Below are 20226 nucleotides of genomic sequence, written 5' to 3' on the forward strand. Positions count from 1 at the left end.
GATGAGGCAAGCACTCGGATCACCCACATTTTCCAGACCTGCCAGCTGAAAAACCCAGAGATCCCCACACGCAGAGCCAGATTTTCGGCCTCAGTCTACCGAGCTCCAACCACCACTGCCCTTTGGCCAGCTCCGCGACGGTGACGCAGCCGCCAAAAGCAGTTCCTCTGGCTCCGCTTGCCTCTCCATTCATAGTCTCTGGGGAACAGGGTGGGACTGGTGGAGACCGAGTTTGGGGAGTGGGGTGGATCACAGAAGTCCCTCTAACGTGGCAAAAGGCCTCTCCACAGGGGAAGGCTGGAAGCTGAAGTCCTGCTCAGCGGCGGGCTCTGAGGCAAGCCTCCCACGCCAAGGGACTCCAGGGCTGTTGCTTCGGGGCCGCTCCTCAGAGGGCAGACAGAGTCTTAGAACCTTTTGGGGTTGCTCTACCCTGCCAGGGACCCGTGTTTCAAGGTGGACACGGTATTGGGACCACGATGACTATGCAATCGTGGAACAGTATCTGCATTTCAGCAACTGAAACACAATCCAGGTGTGTCGTCGCGTGAGCGCCAAGACTGGCTTTCAAGTCAGGCAAAACGGAGGTGGGATTTCCAGATCCACCCTCTCCTGCATCAGCTACTGGCTCCTTTCGGCTTGCTTCCCCGTCTAAGGACGCTGGGCTTTCAGACTTACCCGAGTCCCTGGGTAATCACACTGTATCTACCACGCACACCTTGGCTCCTCAAGACCTAGGCTGCGGGAAGAGGCAATCACACCATCCCTGTGTTAGAGACACGTCAGCAATGGAGGAAAGTAGGCCAGGCCCCTGGGAGTCTAGTCCCACCCTCCGGCCGGGGCTGAGAATTGGGGCAGTACTGGTTGCACTGGTGGTTCCACCTTTTGTCTTGTCCAAGGCACACACTTCTTTTCATGCTCAGGTGTGCTGTGCTTACAGGGGTTGTAGTGAATGCGGCTAATCCTTGTAGCTGAGTTGAGCCTATGGCAGGGAGAAACCAGTGGTGGGTTCACACTCTCCACTGGATGCTCGAGGGACCGACATAGTTTCCTCTAGGGCTTGCGGGCACCTGGTGGGGGCCCCTAGGGACTCATACAAAGGCACTGTCAGACTCCCCTGGAGAGTTCCCATAGGAGCAGGCAGCTAATCCTTGCTTCCTCCACCGCCACAGGAACAAATTAATCAAACCCCTTGTAAAGGAAAGACCAGTTCATATACTTTCTCTTGTTCCAACAGAAAACTCAGACTGCAACTTCCACTGAAAAACTAGCACATCAAAACAAAGTCCACGGGAGGTGGCTGCAGGCCTGCTTAATGTCCTGGGTCACAGGTGCCCTAATGACATATTCTTCCCATGTTTCTGCTTATCCCTCCTCACCGGAAGGAAGGACCCCTTCACACTGGAAAATGTGGGCCACATTCCAAAGTCCGAGTCCCGTGGATCCAAGGCTCCATGTAACATGAGGTGAGATCCTTGCCGAGTGTAATCCTACTCTAAGCAAGGAGGCCTTTTCCAGAAAGGCCAAATTGCCGTCAGACTGCATTTCCAAATAGCTCACTGTGGTCCAGAGTAAAACCTCTGTCCATTTGGGGGAATTTATAATGGAATCTCCATCACTTCTTTTCAGCACAAAGTTCTGTGAACAGTGCCTTTTCATCCAGGTACTCCTCGCGTTAAGTGGAGATTGCCCTCTACTGAACCTGCCAGCTGAACATAGGTAGGAATCAGGCAAGTGAAGTGAATCCTCGATCCACAGGGGATGGCATGCGTGGGGCTGGGGAAATGAGAGGTAGAGAGAAGAGAGCGTCTGGGTTCACTGGCCACCTGCTAAACAGAAAGAAGTGGAAGGGGGCTGGAAATGTGGCATGGGGTGGAGCAGGAGGCGGTGTGCTGAAGATGAGGCATTTGTGGGTAGGCAAGGCCTGCTATGCCGAGTCCAAGAGGCAGATGTGATCTTAAAAACAGCAGGATGCCCCTGCAGAGTTTTGAGCAGGGTAGACAAGACCAGATTAAGATTTAAGAAGGGTCCCTCAGGCAGTGGGATGAAAACACTTGTGGCCAAGGGTCAAGATTGGTGGTGATTATCAAGCACAGAAGAGGGTCATCTGGACTAGGGATCGAACCGTAGTGATGGAAGAAGTGTCAAGATCTTATTTAGAAGGATGGAGAAAGTTGGATTGACAGGCCTTGGTAACTGAGGGGTGGTGAGAGAGGCAGCAAGGAAGGAGGGCTTTTTAAAAAAGAAAAAAAAAGATTTTATTTGAGAGAGACAGCGTGAGAGAGAGAACGTGAGTGAGGGGAAGGGTAGAGGGAGAAGCAGACACCCCGCTGAGCAAGGAGCCCGATGCGGGACAGGACTCCCAGGACCCGGAGATCATGACCTGAGCCGAAGGCAGTGCTTAACTGACTGAGCCACCCAGCTGCCCGAGGAAGGATGGGTTTAAGGATCGCTGGCCCAAGCAGCTGGGTAGAAGGCTGCTTTTCACTGAGTTTGGCAACACCGGAGGAGATGCAGATGTATGGGGAGTGGGGGTGGACGCAGTCAGTTCTGGACACGTTGTGTATTCTCTGCCTCTGCACTCAACCACTTAGTACCTCAAATAGTTGGGGGAGCTGACCCAGCTTCTCTGTGCCTGAGTTGTTTCATCTGGAAGGGAAGGATACTAAAAATTAGGAAAAAGAGCTAATTTGTTTCATTCAGTCTAAGAAAATGCTCTTCCTTTGCACAGCACAGAGCTGTTTGACAGTCAGGTAGGTACTCCTTGGGTCAAACGGGATTCTCTCTACCTATCCATATATTGGTTGGTTTTACTTAACTGCCTTGTGTGTTTTCAACACGCAGCACGGATTGTCAGTGCTAAAACAAAAAAAATATAATTCAAAGCAACGTCCTGAATACACGAGCCATAGGTTAGCCCATCAGCCCGTCTCAGAAACACAGGCCCCTTTCAGGCCCTTCAGTCTTCCTCTGGTAGGCTCTCCCTCAGGGATCGTGGTGAGCCTTTGGGACCTACTTCCTCCAACACTTCTCTTCCCCGTCAGGTCATCCCCAGTGTCCCAGAGACTGGCTAGCACTTTTTGAGTGCAATCTGTCTGTAGGCCTGTCAGTTGTCTCAGGAGGTGTGTAGTTTCAGAGAGGACAGAACCAAATGTGTGGATCTGGAAACCAACACTATGTTCCTGCATGGCCGACAGGTGATGAAGCCATCCATACCAAGATTTGAAATCAGGGCCCCGCCACTTACTCCCTGTGTGACTTTACGCAGATAACTGAACCCCTCTGTGGTCAGTTTCCTCACTTGTAAGATGAGGACAATGATCTTATTCTGGGATAATGACTCATTCTGCTTCCTTCACTTAGATCAGGAAAACAGTACTTTTCAAAAACCATGAAGTGCTCGTCAGGTATCGATTACTTCCAGAGTTAAAAAGAGAATCTCTGCTTATCTGGATATCTGCTTGGACAGGCACAAAAGAGGGCAGGCGCATTTTTACCCCACAGACAACGCTGAACTTCACCTGAGCCATGACAAAAGCCACAGGAAAGAAATCTCCACAGGCTTTCGCCGTGCAGAAATGGCTGACCCGGAAGGACCACTCTTGCCCCTTCTATCTTTGAGAAGGCTTGCTGTTCACTCTTTGTCATACCCACCATCAGTCTCTTGGGCGACTCGGGTTTAGATGTGAGAAGGCCAAACACGGACCTTCCTCTTCTGGCTGAAGGGTCAGACAGTCTCCCCCAGCTTCCTGCTGTCTCAGGAACAGCCACTGAGACTTAGAAAGGTCAATCCTCCCGAAACTAGCTAGATACGGAGAGAAACATTTCCTGGTCCACAGACGGAGACTAGTCCTGAATGCAGAAACACCCCTACCTTAAATCTCTCCACTGTAACGTGTCTACTTATCCCTATGAAGAAAAGACAAAACCACCCTGCCGACACACACTGATCTTCAGATGGGGTGCTCTCCCGATTGCAAGAGCTTGAATAGACAAGCTCTCTCCTAGTTTTGCTTTTGCCTTTGCCCGCGTGCATGCCCAGCCTACGCAAAACCCCTAGTAAGAAAACCAAAGTTTGTAACACAGATCTCGCGCGTGGCCCCTGCAAGGGACCTAAACAGGCTGTCATAGAGAAGCCCCTCCCTGGTCAGCCCACCCAGCTGAGAACGACGTGCGTCGTCTGCCACGTGACCTGCAGCCCCCGGAAACGCTCCCGGGGATCTCAGGAAGTACTCGTCTCTGATGCGCCACCATGGGGGCGCTCTCATCAGGGTTTCCATGCACCCAAGCCGCGGTCCACGGAGATGCGCCCAATGTGCCCCCAGACCTCCCGGCTCCCTTCCCTCCCCGCCCCGCCCCGCCCAGCCCAGCCCGAGAAAGGATAAAAAGCACCGGGCCTCGGGCCCCTGGGCCCATTCCTATGACGTCACGCAGCCCCTCCTCTCCTGGGGTGTGCGCGCGCGCACGCGCGTGGCTGGTCGGCCTAGGAAGCCGGGAGGACTAGGACTTTTCCTCTCGGTGGTCTTAGTCTTAGCCCTTCCATTTTTGGAAGGTGCGCTTCACGGCCTGGGCTGAGGAACCGAGGGGGTGTGCTAGCCGCGGGGTGGTGGGAACCTGATCCTGGGAAGGAACGAGCAAAAGCGAGGGCCTGAGAGCGAGAGAGGGAGAATCTCCCTCAACAGGCCGTGCGCACATTAGTGTCTCAGGACTAGCGTTTTCCGAGCCATGCGCGACCGGTTGCTGTCTGAAAGAATAGCTGTTTTTCTCTTTTCTCTAATTAGGTTGCCATTTTTAGCGGAGATGAGACTGAGACTTCTAATGGGCATTGCTAGAGCCCGGGACATCACTGGGCTCCAGTCTGTGTTCCAAGGGTCAGAGTCTGTTTCCTTGGTAGTGCCTCCTGTATTTCCTGAGAAAGTCTGTCTAGGAGGAGGGGCGTGGGGGGACGGGGGAGACACACACGCACACACACACACACACACACACAGGCAGAGGTGTCATGATGTGACACAGGAAAAGACGTGCTTTTAATAGGGTCTGTGATTCCTACACTGGTTACAATTACTTAGACCGCAGTAATCAGATTATAAGCTGCAGCCTATGAGATCTGGAGAAAGAAGGCATCTTTGGTTGTCCTGTCAGCTGGAATACAGCCAATCCTGACAGACATCTAATGTGATCAGAAATTTAGTTTTATAATTAATCACAGGATTCCATTTACATTTCCAATACAACTTCCTTATATTTACTACTGGGTGTACTGGGTGGGGTGTGTGTGTGTGTGTGTGTGTGTTTTAGGGTTGTTTTGCTTGTTTGGTCAAAAACGTAAAATTGAATGCCTTTCTTGCCTGAGCCTCTCAAGGTACCAGCAAGAGAAAGGATTAAAAAAAAAAATCCCGTATTTTAAGGAAATTTCCCACAACTCCCTATCAAAAGGGCAGCAGGGTCCCTACCTGGAACCTCTTGGGATTCAGTAAAATGTCTTGTGAAGAGTATCTTTAGGGAAGCACTGGTTCTGGTGTTTTTAGTTGGATACTGACTACCATTTCAAACTGTACTTGAGATTTGCATGAAATAGGTAAGTTACAGCTCTGGATTGGGAGACCCCAACCCTAGGGAAGGGTCTGAGGGAAGCACACCACAGGGAGTCAATGGTCGAGAAGCCAGGTTACTGGGAGCTGAATGGATGAGTCCCGGCGGTTCATTCAGATCGAGCTCCGTCTTTCTGGACAGCTGTCAGACTGAAACATTGGGCAGAGGTCACAAACACCTCATGTCTGAACTCGGTACGTGACAAAGTCTCTGTCAGAATATAAACAGCCACGTGGTCAGAAGTTTCAATGCCTGCAACACAGCACCACAGACATAGAAGACCTCACCCTGGGACCGGAATATCCCCCCCACCCCAGCTCGGAAGCATCACAACCTGGACACAGACTCCCAAATACCTCATGGACCTCACACTACAGCTAGCAAAACCCAAACGATCCTAATAACACATCGAGGGAAGCCAGCCACACAGACTCACTGGCCTAGACAAGAAAGCCAGGTTGTTGGGAGCTGGAGAGAATGAGCTCCAGACCCAGGAAAGGGCAGCGAGGAGACTGCAATGCAGTGGACACACAAGATTAAACAAGGCACAGAACTCAAATTCCTGGAAACTCAAGAAACGAGGAGAGAGACAAGAAACAGCTCAAAGACAAATCAATTCTAAAATACAGACCCTCGGGGCGCCTGGGTGGCTCAGTGGGTTAAGCCTCTGCCTTCGGCTCAGGTCATGATCTCAGGGTCCTGGGATCGAGCCCCGCATTGGGCTCTTCTGCTCAGCGGCGAGCCTGCTTCCTCCTCTCTCTCTGCCTGCCTCTCTGCCTACTTGTGATCTCTGTCTATCAAATAACTAAATAAAATATTAAAAAAAAATAAAATAAAATAAAATACAGACCCTCATACATTTTAGGAATCTAACAACCTGCGACATAGAACATTAAATAGCTCACAGACCACACACCCTGCATGTCACACAACCACAGAGCTCACAACCCTGCATGCAGACGCACAAACAGCACAGAGCACCTGTACTGTGAACAAAGAGCTTACTCGGACACCCCCTGTCCTGTGACAAATAACCTTTTTGATCTCACAACCTAGAGTACTGGACCCCCAGGCGCTCAAATATGCCAACCTCGACACACACTGTCAGGAGAGCTCAAACCTTAATTCCTAAAGTACTGCATGGCAACAGCCCCAAACACCTTCCATGCTGCACCCTGCACCCCAAACGGGTCAAATACCTCACACGCTGGGAGGAAGCCCTAAATAGCCCAGAGAACTCTCACTTGGGACACACAGCACTCCACAGCTCAGTGATCTCACATGCCGGCACACCCTCACACAGCTCAAGACATCTCAAATCCTGGACAGATCCCAAACCAGCTCAGAGAAATGACATCCTGCTCCTCAATACAAAAATTCACCCCATACAAGACAGATGTCAACGAGAGCCAGAATGAGGTCTCACCCAGCCCCACCAGTGAGACAGGAGACCAAAAGGCAGAATTACAGAGAGCCTTTCAGGAACACAGCTGTCTCCAGGGTATTAGCCCCTATCCTAGTGGGCCCGTCCAGGCACCCGAGGAACCTCCTTTTCCAGAGGATGGGTGACTCACAGGTTTTGCCATTGTTGGCTGTTTCTGGACAAAGACAAAGCTGCACTAGGCCCAGGCCACGCCCAGGAGGGCAGCAGCTCCCCCCACCCCCCCCCCAGGCTTGACACACAGTGGAGCCCTCCGCCCATCAAAATAGGGATATCGTCTAGGTTGGCAGTGTTCATACCATACTCAGGAGACTCACACTGTCCTTAAGGTCCCAGAGCCCACCTGCTGAGGAGCGAAAGCTGTGGAAGGTGGAGCAGGACAGTCCCATGCTGCTCAGAGTAGGTCCGGTCCCCGCCACCCTGCCTTCAGGAAGGTCTGGCCGGCAGCTCATTCACCCTGAACACAGTGCTCCCTTCAGCCTTCTCAGCTCCTAACCCTTGCAGGCATTGCAGCCACCTGGTTTTCCCAGTGTCCACCGGAGCCCCGAACAGAAGGGACACCTTCAGCCAGCAGATCCTTTGCAAGCCAGTGAACATGAGTGGGGGAAGGAGATGGTGAAGGGGTTCACACTGCCCTGCCAGGTACACGTGCCACAGACCACGCACCTGACCACTGAGGGGTGCCCCTGCTCCACCCACCCCTCCACCTTATCATCTCCCCAAAGAGGAAAGCTGTCCCCTCCTCTCAATCCCTAATTCTGCTTTAAAGGGAAAGGTGGCATGAGGGTGTGCAAACTGTGAGGCGCATGCATTTCCCCCCTCTTCTCACCCCATGAGGCCAACAACAGAGCAGGGCTATTTGCTCATGGGCATGTATCTACTGTGAGGCTGTGGGATTTGGGGACAGAGCCTAATGTGGGCCCAACTGGTGCACCCTGTCCTCCTCAGGGGACACACACACTGGCCCAGCTCTGAGGCCACTTCCCCTGGGAACTGGGGAACACAGGAACCCAGTCTTACATATGCAGCCTTTCAGACTCAGGTGTGAATACAGTCAGGACTGGTGAGAAGTTCACTGACTTGAGAACCCACCTATGTCTTCCTTACCTACTCTCACCCAGACATCTCCTGCTTAAAATCCCATCATTTAAGTGTTCACTTCTTTGGGCTGAGTGGGTCACTGTCGGATTCCCTGGAGAAACCTGGTCTGGAGAATGTCATGAATATGTCTCTGAAAGATCTCTGCCCATCCAGGACCTGCATGTAGTCTGCTGGGCACATAACGGGACACTGGAGAAAGATTTCATGACTGCTTATTGGGCACTGGTATCCATATTGTGGGATCCAGTATCCACTGTTAAAAAACCTAACTGGAAGACAGACTAGAGGACAGAATAAAAGCCAGTGATCTCACCGACCTGGCCAGCATCTTCAGCCTTTTTTGGTGAATGAGCAGCCTGAGGTTCCACAGCAGGTTTCCAAACGCTCCACTTCCACCTCCACTCTTCGAAGCCCCACCTATGCACCGTTAACCTCTCTAGGACAACCCGACCTGCAGCCATTGGGAGTTCTCTCCCCTGGAAGATCCTGGTAGACAATTCCATCTAGACCAATCAGATCCACTGGTGTCCTTCATCTCTGCCCTGCTCACCCATCAGGGAAGCGTTCACGTGCCCCACTGTCCCCTTCTCTGGTCCCCACACAATCAGAATCTGTAGAGCTGACAGGTTGGGGTCAGAAGGGGGGTGATGGCAACCTTGGCAGAGGCACAGGTCCTTGCATAGTAGTGAGCTCCCCTGCACCCTGCACACAATGGTTTGTTTGGGAACACAAGGCTCCCTCACTCCCACTTGTCCCTCCCAAAGCGGACTGCTTCTTCTGGCTCTCTCAGTGGTACATCCCAGTACAGGCAGGTACTGCCCACCACTCCTCTACCAACCTCTCACCCTCCCCTGTTCCCACACACTCTGGTAATTTGCCCAGAGAGGATCACATCACCCCCAGCTCCCCTCCTACCTGGGAATACACCTAAATGGGTAGTGGATTGTTCTCTCTCGGTCTCGCTATTTATTCATTCATTCATTCATTCATTCATTCATTCATTCATTTATAAATTTGACAGACACAGAGAGAGCACAAGTAGGCAGAGTGGCAGGCAGAAGGAGAGGCAGAAGGAGGCTCTCTGCTGAGCAGGGAGCCTGATGCAGGGCTTGATTCCAGGACCCTGGGATCATGACCTGAGCCGAAGACAGGCTCTTAACCAACTGAGCCATCCATGTGCCCCAATCAGTCTCACTACTCTTAAATTCCCCAAGGCGGTGGCGGGGCGGGCGGTCGGGGTGGGGGGGGAGTGGCGGCTGGGTGGCTCAGTGGGTTAAAGCCTCTGCCTTTGGCTCAGGTCATGATCTCAGGGTCCTGGGATCAAGCCTCACATAGGGCCCTCTGCTCGGCAGGGAGCCTGCTTCCCCCTCTCTCTCTGCCTGCCTCTCTGCTTACTTGTGATCTCAGTCTGTCAAATAAATAAATAAATAAATAATCTTAAAAAAAAAATCCCCACAGGCATCATTCGAGCTGCAGACTCCACGATCTTGTAGGCAGCCTGGGAGAAAGCGCTCAGCCTCCTGTCAACAGCCCCTGCTCCATGAATGGGGTGCTGAGGTGGCCAGCAAAGGGACATCTGTTACCCCAGCCACCCCGAGGGAAGCATGAATTGGTAAAAGAACTTCGCAGGGCTCTGTGGCAGCATCTATCAACATCTGATTCCACCCTGTCCCCACCCTCAGTACAATTTCAGTTCATGAAACGTAGCGCACGTGTGCGTCTTCTGGGATGTCTCCACAGCATTTAGACCAGTATCAGGTCCACAAGTAAGTACTTCAGAGACATTTCTGTACTGAAGGAACCTCTGATCCAGCAATCTCCACTGCTACCAACTGGTCTTAAATATTCACACAGGCACAGAGCTGTGTGTATAATGACAAGAAGAAATTTCTGGGGGAAAGAAACTCTAAATGGCCCTTAGTAGTCAACACCCTTTGGAAGGGGAAATGAGAGATGACGTGTTCGTATCATACCGTGGAGCACCCACTGGCCTTGAAACGGAATGAGAGGAGCAAATCTGTACTGGCCAGAGAGCTTTATTTTGCTTTTATTTTACTTTTATATATATTTTTAAATGGGGAGTAGCATGTAAGAAGTACTCCCACGTCAACCAGGGTCTGTACGTGCATATGTGTGCGCACGTGCAGTCTGTAAATACGGGTAACAGGGACAAGAAGGACACACCTCATCCGGCTACAAGATTTGAACAGCTTACTATGTCTTTTGGGTGTAGCCAACTGCATTTCTAAAAATGGCCAAAAACCTATTCAAAGGTACGTACTGCTTTCATTTAATTTTTTTTCATTTTATTGAACTGCAAGTCGTGTACCGTCAAATTCACCCTTTTTAGTTGTACAGGCACAAGGTTGTGTAAACTGTCACCAGTATCTAATTCCAAAACAAACCCTTTACCATTAGCAGTCCCTCCCCAATCCCCTCTCCCAGGAACTCTGGATATTCACTACTGGGCTTCAGGTCTCCACAGATTTGTCCATTCTGGGTATTTCCACTAATTAGGATCACACATCAAACAGCCTTTGAGCATGGCTTCTTTCGCTCAGCTTAATGTGTTCAGGATTCATCCATGTTGTGGCAAGTATCACGGCTCCATTCTGTTTTGCCTGAACGTTATTCTACGATATGGTATCACCACACGTGATACACTCATGACATGGCTGGCATTTGGGTTGTTTGCACTCTTCGACGGTTGTGATTAAGGTTGCCAGGAACATTCGTATACAAGTTTTTGCGAGAGCTTATGTCCTCACTTGTCTTCAATATACACCTAGGAGTGGGATAACTGGGTCAGACAGCAATTCTGCTTAACTTTTTGAGGAGCTGCCAAACTATTTTCCACAGCAGATGTTCCATTTTGCATTCCCACCAGCAATGTATGAGGATTTCAGTTTCTGCACATCCTCCCCAACACTTCTTATTTTCATTTTTGAAACTCTATCCATACTAGTGGGTGGTAAGTTGTAATTCATTGTGCTTTCAGGTTTTGTTTTCCTAACGACTAATATTTTTGAACACCTTTCCATGCCCTTCTTGGATATTTGTATATCTTTTTACAGAAATGTCTATTCAAATGCTTAGCCCATTTTTTTTTTTTTTTTTTTTTTTTTTTTTTTTTTTTAAAGATTTTATTTATTTATTTGACAGAGAGAGATCACAAGTAGATAGAGAGGCAGGCAGAGAGAGAGAGAGAGAGAGGGAAGCAGGCTCCCTGCTGAGCAGAGAGCCCGATGCGGGCCTCGATCCCAGGACCCCGAGATCATGACCTGAGCCGAAGGCAGTGGCTTAACCCACTGAGCCACCCAGGCGCCCGCTTAGCCCATTTTTAATTGGGTTGTCCTTTTACTGTTATTTTGTAAGAATTCATTCTACATTCGGAACACTGGACCCTTATCGATACACAAATATTTCCTCCCATTCTTTGTATTTGTTTTTCCACATTCTTGTGGTGTCCTTTAAAGCAAAAATTTTTTTCCTAATTTTGATGAAGTTCATTTATATCCATTTGGCATTTACTATCTGTGCTCTGGCATCATAGCTAAGAATCTGTCACCCAACCCAACGTCACAAAGATATACTCCTATGCTCTCTTACGGAAGCCTGATCGTTTTAGCTCTCACATTTTTTGATCCCTTTTGACTTAATTTTTGCCTGTGGTGTGACGTTTGGATTCAAATTCATTTCTTTAAATGTGAGCACCTAGTTGTCCCAGCACCATTTGCGAACAAGGCTGTTCTTTTCCCACCTGTCTTGGCACTGCTGCCAACAAGTAAGTCACCATAGTAGTATGGGTTATTTCCGGACCCTCAATTCTATTCCGTTGATCTCTATGTCCATCCTTACATCAGTACGACACCATGTTGATTACTGGAGCTTTGAAATAATGTTTGAAATCAGAATGCGTGAGTCCTCCAACTTTGGTTGTCTCCTGTGAGATGGTTTAAGCTATTCTGGGTCCCCGCAACTTCCACATGAATTTCAGGATCAGCCTCTCAATTTCTAAAACACCGCAGTTAGACTATCAATAGGGATTATGCTGAATGCTTCTTGGATCAATCTGTGGAATGTCGCGAACTTAACAACATCAAGTGCCCAATCCATGAACACAGGAGGTCTTTCCATTTATTTCAGTATGCTTTCCTCTCTTTCAACTGCGTTTTGTGATTTTCAGTGTGTACCTCTCACACCTGTTTGGTTAAATTAGCTCCTAAATATGTCATTCTTTTGCCTCGATTGTAAATGAAATTGCTTTCTTACTGATTTGGATTATTCACTGCTCATGTATAGAAATAGAACTGATTTTTGTGTATCAATCTAGTTTACGGTAGGGTTAAACCAACTATTGCAACAACAGAACTGAAGTCCAACTTGACTAGCGGAAAGACTGACTCAGACACCAACACTGACACCCTCTGATGGGAAAAGCAAAGAAGAGAGACACGTTACATACACGGGAACAAACAGGATGGCGGCTACTTACTCATCAGAATCACTGTGACCCAGAATTTTCAGATTCATGCAAATGCTTTTGAGAAATGAAGGTGAAACAGAAATTTCAAAGCAAACAAAAAAGCTGAGGAGAGGCACAGCCAACAGATTTGCCCTATAAAACATGTGAAAGGAAGTTCTCCGGGAAGAAGGTAAATGATAACCAAAGAAAATCAGGATCTATACAGACAAGTGAACAGGGCTGGGCATGGTAAAGTCATGGGTGAATACGAATTTTTTTTCTAGTAATTCATCTCTTTAGAAGAGAATATCGAAAGTAACAATAGGAACAATGTATTGCGGGGTTTAAGACACTGAAGGCAACCACAGCACCAAGGATGGGAGAAAGAAGGAGAGGTATACAGTCGTATGATTCTTACAGTGTACATGAAGTGGCAGAGTATCATTTGAAGGCATGGTGCGAGAAGCACCAATATACACTGTAAACCCTAGAGCAACCATCTGAAAAGACTGTTTAAAGGTGTTTAACTAGTAAGCCAACAGTGGAGCCAATGGAGATAAAATGGAATAACAGCAAATGCTCAACTGATCCAAAATTATGGCGGGAATAGGAAAATCTAAATAAAAAACACATATGATAGAAATATACAGCCAGCCAGATGGCAGATGTACACGTAAACTGTTAACACACTCAATGTACACTGCCTGCATGTCAATTCAAAGTCCTAATTTGTCCCTTCAGGTAAAAATACCAAGACCCAACTACATACTATCAAAAGAATCGCACTTAAGCATAAATACATACATAAGTTAAAAGTAAGTGAATGGAAAATGTTACTGCTATGGTCGGAAGGTGTCTCCTCCAATACTCTTACGTTGAAGCCTGACCCCCACAGATGATAGTGTTAGGAGGCTGGCCTTCGGGAGGGGTAGGTCCTAGGGCAGAGCCCGCATGAAGGGGATCAGGGCCTTAAATAAAAGAAGCTCTGGAGAGATCCACTCACATTATCACATTGTCTTTCCACTATGTGAGGGCACGACCACAAATCTGTGACCAGGAAGAGGGCCTTCACTAGACCCCAACCAGGTGGGCCCCTGATCCCGGATGTCCAACCTCCGTAACAGTGAGAAATAAGTTTGTGTATAAGACACCCAGTCTGTGGTATTTTGTGCCTGCACCCCAAACACACAGAGACACATATACCCAGCAAACGTGAATCAAATGAGTAGCTAGAGGGGCTAAATTACTATCACACCAGGTAAGCTTCAGAATGAGGATCATCACAAGGGAAGAGACAGAGTGACGTAATAAAATAGAGGTCTCATCATCGAGAAGATGAAAAAATCATGAACGTGCATGCGTTTTTAGAGCACAAGAGGTAAAAACTGATAAAACCAAGAACAAAGACAAATTGGTTATAATGAGAGCCTTCAGCATTCTCCTGCCCACAACTGAAAGTACAAGTGGACAATACAATCAGACACTCTATGGAAACACCTGAGCATGACTCCCCACAGACATGACCTAACTGATACTTACAGAAAGACAGTGGAATTGACAATCTTCTGAAGTCACAGGCAGTGCTCACCAAGACAGGCCATACGCTGTGCCATAACGTAAATCTCGGCGTCTAAAGGACTGAAACACACACTAGGTTCTCGGACCACAAAGAATTAAAATAGAAATGGGTTGCAGCGAGCTATCCAGAAAACCACAAAATGTTTTGAAATTAAATGACATTTCTAAGTCACGTGGGGATGAAGGAAGAAACCGCAAGAAGCTGAAAAGGAAAACACGGTGTATCAAAATTTGTGAGGTGAATCTAAAACAATGCACTGAGGGAAATTTCTATCATTAAATACTTATATTAGAAAAGAAGAATCGTCTCCGATCAATGATCTAAGCTGTCACCTTAAGAAATTACAAAAGCAAAATCAATTTAAACCCAAGGCAAGGAGAAAAAGAATTAATGGAGGTCTGAAAAGAAATCAACTTAGCAGAAATCATATAATCGCTACAATACAAAGGAATCAATGAAACTAAGAACTGGTTCCTTCACAAGATCAGTAAATCTAATAGGTTTAGCCAGACTGGTAAAAAATGAATGGGTGGCTCAGCAGGTTAAGTGTCTGCCTTCAGCTCAGGTCATGATCCCGGGGTCTGGATGGAGCCCTGGGTCGGGCTCCCAGCTCAGCGGGGAGTCTGCTTCTCCCTCTCCCCCTGCTTGTGGCTCGCGCTCGCTCTCTCGGGCACTGGCTCGTGCTCTTGTCTCAAAGGAATAAAATCTTAAAAAGAAAAAAAGTCGTTAACCCAGATGGCCCTACATCTGTCAAAGAGAATGAATTCAATAAATCAAACACAAAATAAAAACCGTTCCCTCACAAAAAAATTAAGGTTTAAGCGGCTTCGTTGTTTACATTCTAGCTTCCAGGTAACTGAAGAAGAGTTTAGTTAAACTTCCTAAAGCATGTTACAGAGCCGGCCACATCCTGACACCAAAGCAGGACACCATCTCTTAAGAATACAAATTAAAGAGTGTGAAAAAAAAAAGGGGAAATATCAGTATAGAGTCCAGAGCCTAGAAGGGAGAGCCATACTGCTCAACATCAATTACAGGAAGGGCTGTCCATTATAGAGCCAACAGAAGAATAATCAACATGAAAGAACCTCAGTTATTGGCCCCAACAGGCCAAGATGTACATGGCATCACCTATGAGATAGGGACTACTCCTGCAACTCAGCCAGCCAGCAACTGTCATCACTCTGAACTCTTGCTGTTTCTCCAATGGACTTTTGTTCCAAACAACCCCTCCCAACTTCCTCCTTCTCCACAAAATAACGTTCCTCTCCTTTGTTTGTTGGACTTGCCTAGGATTTTGCCTTAGGTTGCTTGCTCCAATTTTCTAATTCTCTGCTATTCCTGAATAAACCCATTTTTGCTGGTAACATAACTGGCTGTTTTACTTTTCAGGCTCACAAGAGCAATGTAACTCATGAACACAGATGCAGTAATCCAAAATAAAATATTAGCTGTTTGAAACCAGCAATATGTACAAAAGATAAAATACCATGGTGAAATGGCATTTGCTCTACAGCTTCAAGATGGGTTGAGTGCTTGATAATCAATCCCTCTAACTGACCATAAAAACAGACTAAAAATACATGAGCATCTCAACAGATGCATAAAAAGCACTTGATTAAAACGTACTTGATAAAAACGCCTAGCAAATCAGCTGGCTATAGAGAGGGATTTCTACCTTAGTCTCTTAGGGCGGATGTAACAAAACTACCACAGACTGGATGACTTACAAAAAGCAAGAGAAATGTATTTCTTAGACTTACAGATGCCGGGAAGCCCAAGATCAAGGTGCCAGCCAGATTCAGGATCAGGTGAGGCCCTGCTTCCTGCCACACAGACTGCTGACTTCTTGTCCTCACATGGCAGGAGGGCTGAGGGAGCGCTCAGGGGTCCCTTTTATAAGGGTGCAAATACCACACATGTGGGCTCCACACTCATGACCTGATCGCCTCCCAAAGGCCCCACCTCCAATTACCATCATACTGGAGAAAGGCTTCACCATGAATGTTGGGGAGATGGCAATATTCATTCAGTCTATGGCAACATCCTTAAACGGATAATTGGTAGCTACAGAAAGAGCTAAAGCTAATATAACCACGAATCCTGAAGGTGTGAATGCTTCCCTTCTGAGACAGGGAACACGGCAAGTGTGTGTACTTTTGCCACTTCTAGGCAATAGTTTACTGCCTGTTCCAGCCGATAAAAAAGTCCAGAGGAAAGAAAGATGTAACAGTCATTAGTCACAGGCAAACCTGAATCCCTAAAAAGAATCCACAGAAAAGTTACCTGAAATAAGAGGCCAGTTCAGCAAAGTAACAAAATACAACATCAGTACAGTGTCAGTACAATAGAGTCCATTGTTTCTATATACCAGCCATAAACAATCAAAAACAGACATTGTAAAAAGCCACACTACAAAGTAGCACACTAAAAAACAGGAAGGAGAAGCGTGCCACCATGTGCCACCATCGTCCCCACTTCCCAACTACAGAGTTGTGGCTCAGAGGTTTGGAAGCAGATAGTTCCTCCCAGAGGAATGAATTTTTCATTTTCAAATCAGTGTTTTGAAGGTTAGGCCCAGGGGCACTCTCAAAACAGTGGAGCCCGTGGAAAAGGCAACCCATAGCATATTGGTGGAATTCTTGAACGTAGAGGATCAACTGTAGGCTGGCTGGATTACCTGAGACAATCAGGGAGAAGAGACAGCTAGCTGGAAGGAGCCTGCTTGGGGTCAGAAAAAAAGAGCTTTAACACTAACGTGGACAGCTAGCCCTTCAAAGGAGCAGGGATTTCACAGGTTTCTATTACGAAGCAACATAGCCAGGTACTGCTGAAAACAGCAGAAGCGGCCCCCACTTAGTAGACCTGAACAGCTGGGTTTGGTCCCAGAAAGAGACAATCCAAGAGAGCCCTGCCCGAACCAGTCTCCGCAGGGTGACAGTGGGCATCCCCGAGTCGTCTCTCCCTGAGGAGTAAAATCTGAAGCAAAACACAGCTAGGATGGGGGCGAGGCTAGGGGGAGAGTAAGGAGTGAAAACAGACTCTAAATGAACCAGCCACACACTAAACACCTAAACAAGCAAATAGCAGTAACAAACCCGGGAAGGGGTGGGATGGTCCAGTACCCAGAACTGCTACAGTATTTTAGACAGTGTAGCACCTGGACTAGTTTAGATTGTCAGGTTTCCAGACAAGGATAAAAAACCTGGGACACATGCAAAGAAACAGGAAAGTATGAAGAAGTGAGCCACAGAAACTGCCTATGGTTGTGACCAGATGACAGATTTGACAAGGTATTCCAAGTTGCTGTTATACATAGGTCCCAAGAACAAAAGGAGACCACAATCAAAGCAGTGGAAGGTATGATGAAAATGTCACATCAAACGGAGAATAACAATAAAGAGAGAACAATTACCAAAGAGAACCGAATCGAAGTTCTGGAGTTGACAAGCACAATAACTGAAGTAAAAAAATTCACTCAAGGAGATCGACGGTAGTTGAACTGCCAAAGATTCAGCCATCTTGAAGAAAGACAGATAGAGGTTGCAGAATCTGAAGAAAGAGAGGAAAACAAGTGCGGAAAATAAACGGAGCTGCAGAGAAATATGGGACACTCTTTTTTTTTTTTTTAAAGATTTTATTTATTTATCAGAGAGAGAGATGGGGAGAGAGCGAGCACAGGCAGACAGAATGGCAGGCAGAGGCAGAGGGAGAAGCAGGCTCCCTGCTGAGCAAGGAGCCCGATGTGGGACTGGATCCCAGGACGCTGGGATCATGACCTGAGCCGAAGGCAGCTGCTTAACCAACTGAGCCACCCAGGCGTCCCAATATGGGACACTCTTAAGAACACCCACCGAGATGCAGGAGAGTGCCAGAACGCGGAGCAGGATAAACGAGAAGCGATTGAGACACATCACAGTAAAAAATGCTGAAAGCCTCAGGCAAGGAGAAACTCTTGAAAACAAGAGAAAAGGACCCTTCACGTATGGGGGAAAGCCAATCAGATAAAGAGCAGATTTCTCAGCAGAAAAAACGGAGGACAGAAGGAGGGGATAATCATTCAAAATGCTCAGCAACCAACAATCTCACATCCAGTAAACTCTTTTTAAAAATGAAAGCAACATTACCGAATCTGCTCGTTAGTTCTAACCATTGTTTTGGTCTGGTGTGGTCTTTGTCAGAGTCTTCAGGGTTTTCTATGGATAAGAGCATGCCGTGCAAACCTGGGGTGCATGATGGCTAAGTACAATAAAGCAGACACAGAAAGACAAACACTGCACTGTCTCACTTGTATATGCAATCTAAAACAGACTCTTAGAAGCAGAGCACAGAACAATGGTTGCCAGGGATCGGGGCAGGGGTGAACCGTGAGGTAATAGTCAAAGGTCCAAACTTGTAATTATGCAAGATAAACACATTCTGGCGTTCTACTGCACACACCATGCCATTTGCTGATGATAACCGTGTTGTATACTTAAAATCACTACCAGATGATCTTATGTTAAGTGTTCTTACCACCAATGATAAGAATATAATCACCACACCCACAAGACAAAGGGAGCAGGAGGAAACCCTGGAAGGTGATGGTTCCATCTAGATGTCCTAGGTGGCAGAGATGGTGTATAAGTTGTACACATGAAATACATACAGCTCTACCTATCAGTCATACCTCCATAAAGTGCACCTCTTTGTACCACTAATCACAGGTGTAATTTTTATGTTTCTTTGTATGATGGTTAGATTAACTACTCTCTGATGATTTGGCATAAACTGCACAAAAGCAGGGAAGTGTCTTTACTAACTACATCTCCCAGGCACCCAACACAGTGTCCAGATAGTGGCTGGGAACTCGGTGGATGACAGTTAAATGAACAGTCTCTCTCCCTATGCCTGTTACGCACTTGTGCACAAACACACACGGTCACCATTACGCTCCTGCAGATCAGTGAGCAGTGCCTGGGCGGACACCCCGAGCTGGATTAGGATGTGGAGAAGCACCAGCAGTTTTGCTAGATGGTGGCTCTGAGCTTCTGTAAGGTGAAGCAGCATGACTCTCAGCAGGGCTAAAGAGCTTTGAGTCTATGGTAAAGGCAGAGGCCTCTGCGCCTTCACACACTCAGTGTCCCCTTGTTACCGCTGATGGTGGCTCCTCAGAATACTCATCACCACTTGCAGTGATTCCTTCCCAGACCTCGGGCCAGGATGCCCTCTCCCCACAGTAACGGAGCACACGATTTTCTTAGCAGAAAAGCAAGGCCAGAAAACAGGATGGCTGCGGTTTGTCCCCTCTTGAGGTGTTCTCTCACCTTTTATTCACTTCCATGTTTCTTCTTCGAGCCTCCCAACCCAAGCTGCTAATTCCCAACCAATGACTACAACACCTGTGCCTGCGGCTCACTTGCGATGTAGGGATCTGTTGGAGGAGAGCTGGATCCAACTGCTGCGCTGTGTATTTTCTGTTTTCTCTTCTGAATCCGTCGGCTTCCAGACATCAAGGCAAGTACTCCAACTGGCCCACAAAAGGAGAATGCTTCAGGTGAGGCTGCTGCTCTCACCCACAGCCCAGCGCAGAGAGGTACTGCCTCCTAAGAACCACACGTCCCCCGGCTGCACCACAGGGGCCAACAGAGAATAAAAGTCTAAGAGATCTTCGTGCAGATACTCCTCTCAATGGCGCAACTGTCTCCTCCTCGGGATATGCAAGCTGCTATCTGGTTTGATTTGGTTTTGGCTGGTATCCTCTGGGGTGATTTCACAGCAACTGCAGACTTAGCTAACCTTCCGCCCAAAGCTCTCTGCTTCCCCCACTGCTCCTCTCTACTGAACCACAGATCTCCTCTCTCCACTAAATGCCCTGACTGGTGTTTCTCCTGGCAAGGGTATCAAAGCTGGAGTCTTCATCAAAATGACTTAAACCGTGTAACAGAAACACTGGTTGTGCAATAACAGAGAAGATACAGCACATCCAACAGCGAACAAAACGTTATCTGCCAATTATCTAAGAGTTTCACACTCAGGGAAAATGACTTCATGTGGTGTACTGTCATCCAG

General features: G+C 47.7%; 1 protein-coding gene across 8 annotated transcripts in view; it reads right to left on the reverse strand.

The window, feature by feature from the left end:
• The window catches only part of FAM156A (family with sequence similarity 156 member A), a 41504-nt gene that overhangs the window by 8864 nt on the left and 12414 nt on the right, over window positions 1–20226 (reverse strand). For 2 of the 8 annotated variants that reach the window (XR_004282446.1, XR_004282447.1), the window contains exons 2-3: window positions 11925–12019; window positions 10421–10916 (exon numbers count right to left, since the gene is read on the reverse strand). The exons of 5 other annotated variants lie outside the window; for them this stretch is intronic. The gene's annotated coding sequence lies outside the window, so the exon portion shown is untranslated. Of the gene's footprint in view, window positions 1–10420; window positions 10917–11924; window positions 12020–17590; window positions 17728–20226 lie in introns of those variants that run through there. One more of the 8 variants, XR_004282445.1, reaches the window with a different exon arrangement.

Source organism: Mustela erminea, chromosome X (assembly GCF_009829155.1).
Source record: "Mustela erminea isolate mMusErm1 chromosome X, mMusErm1.Pri, whole genome shotgun sequence".
In the NCBI taxonomy this organism is placed as follows: Eukaryota; Metazoa; Chordata; class Mammalia; order Carnivora; family Mustelidae; genus Mustela; species Mustela erminea.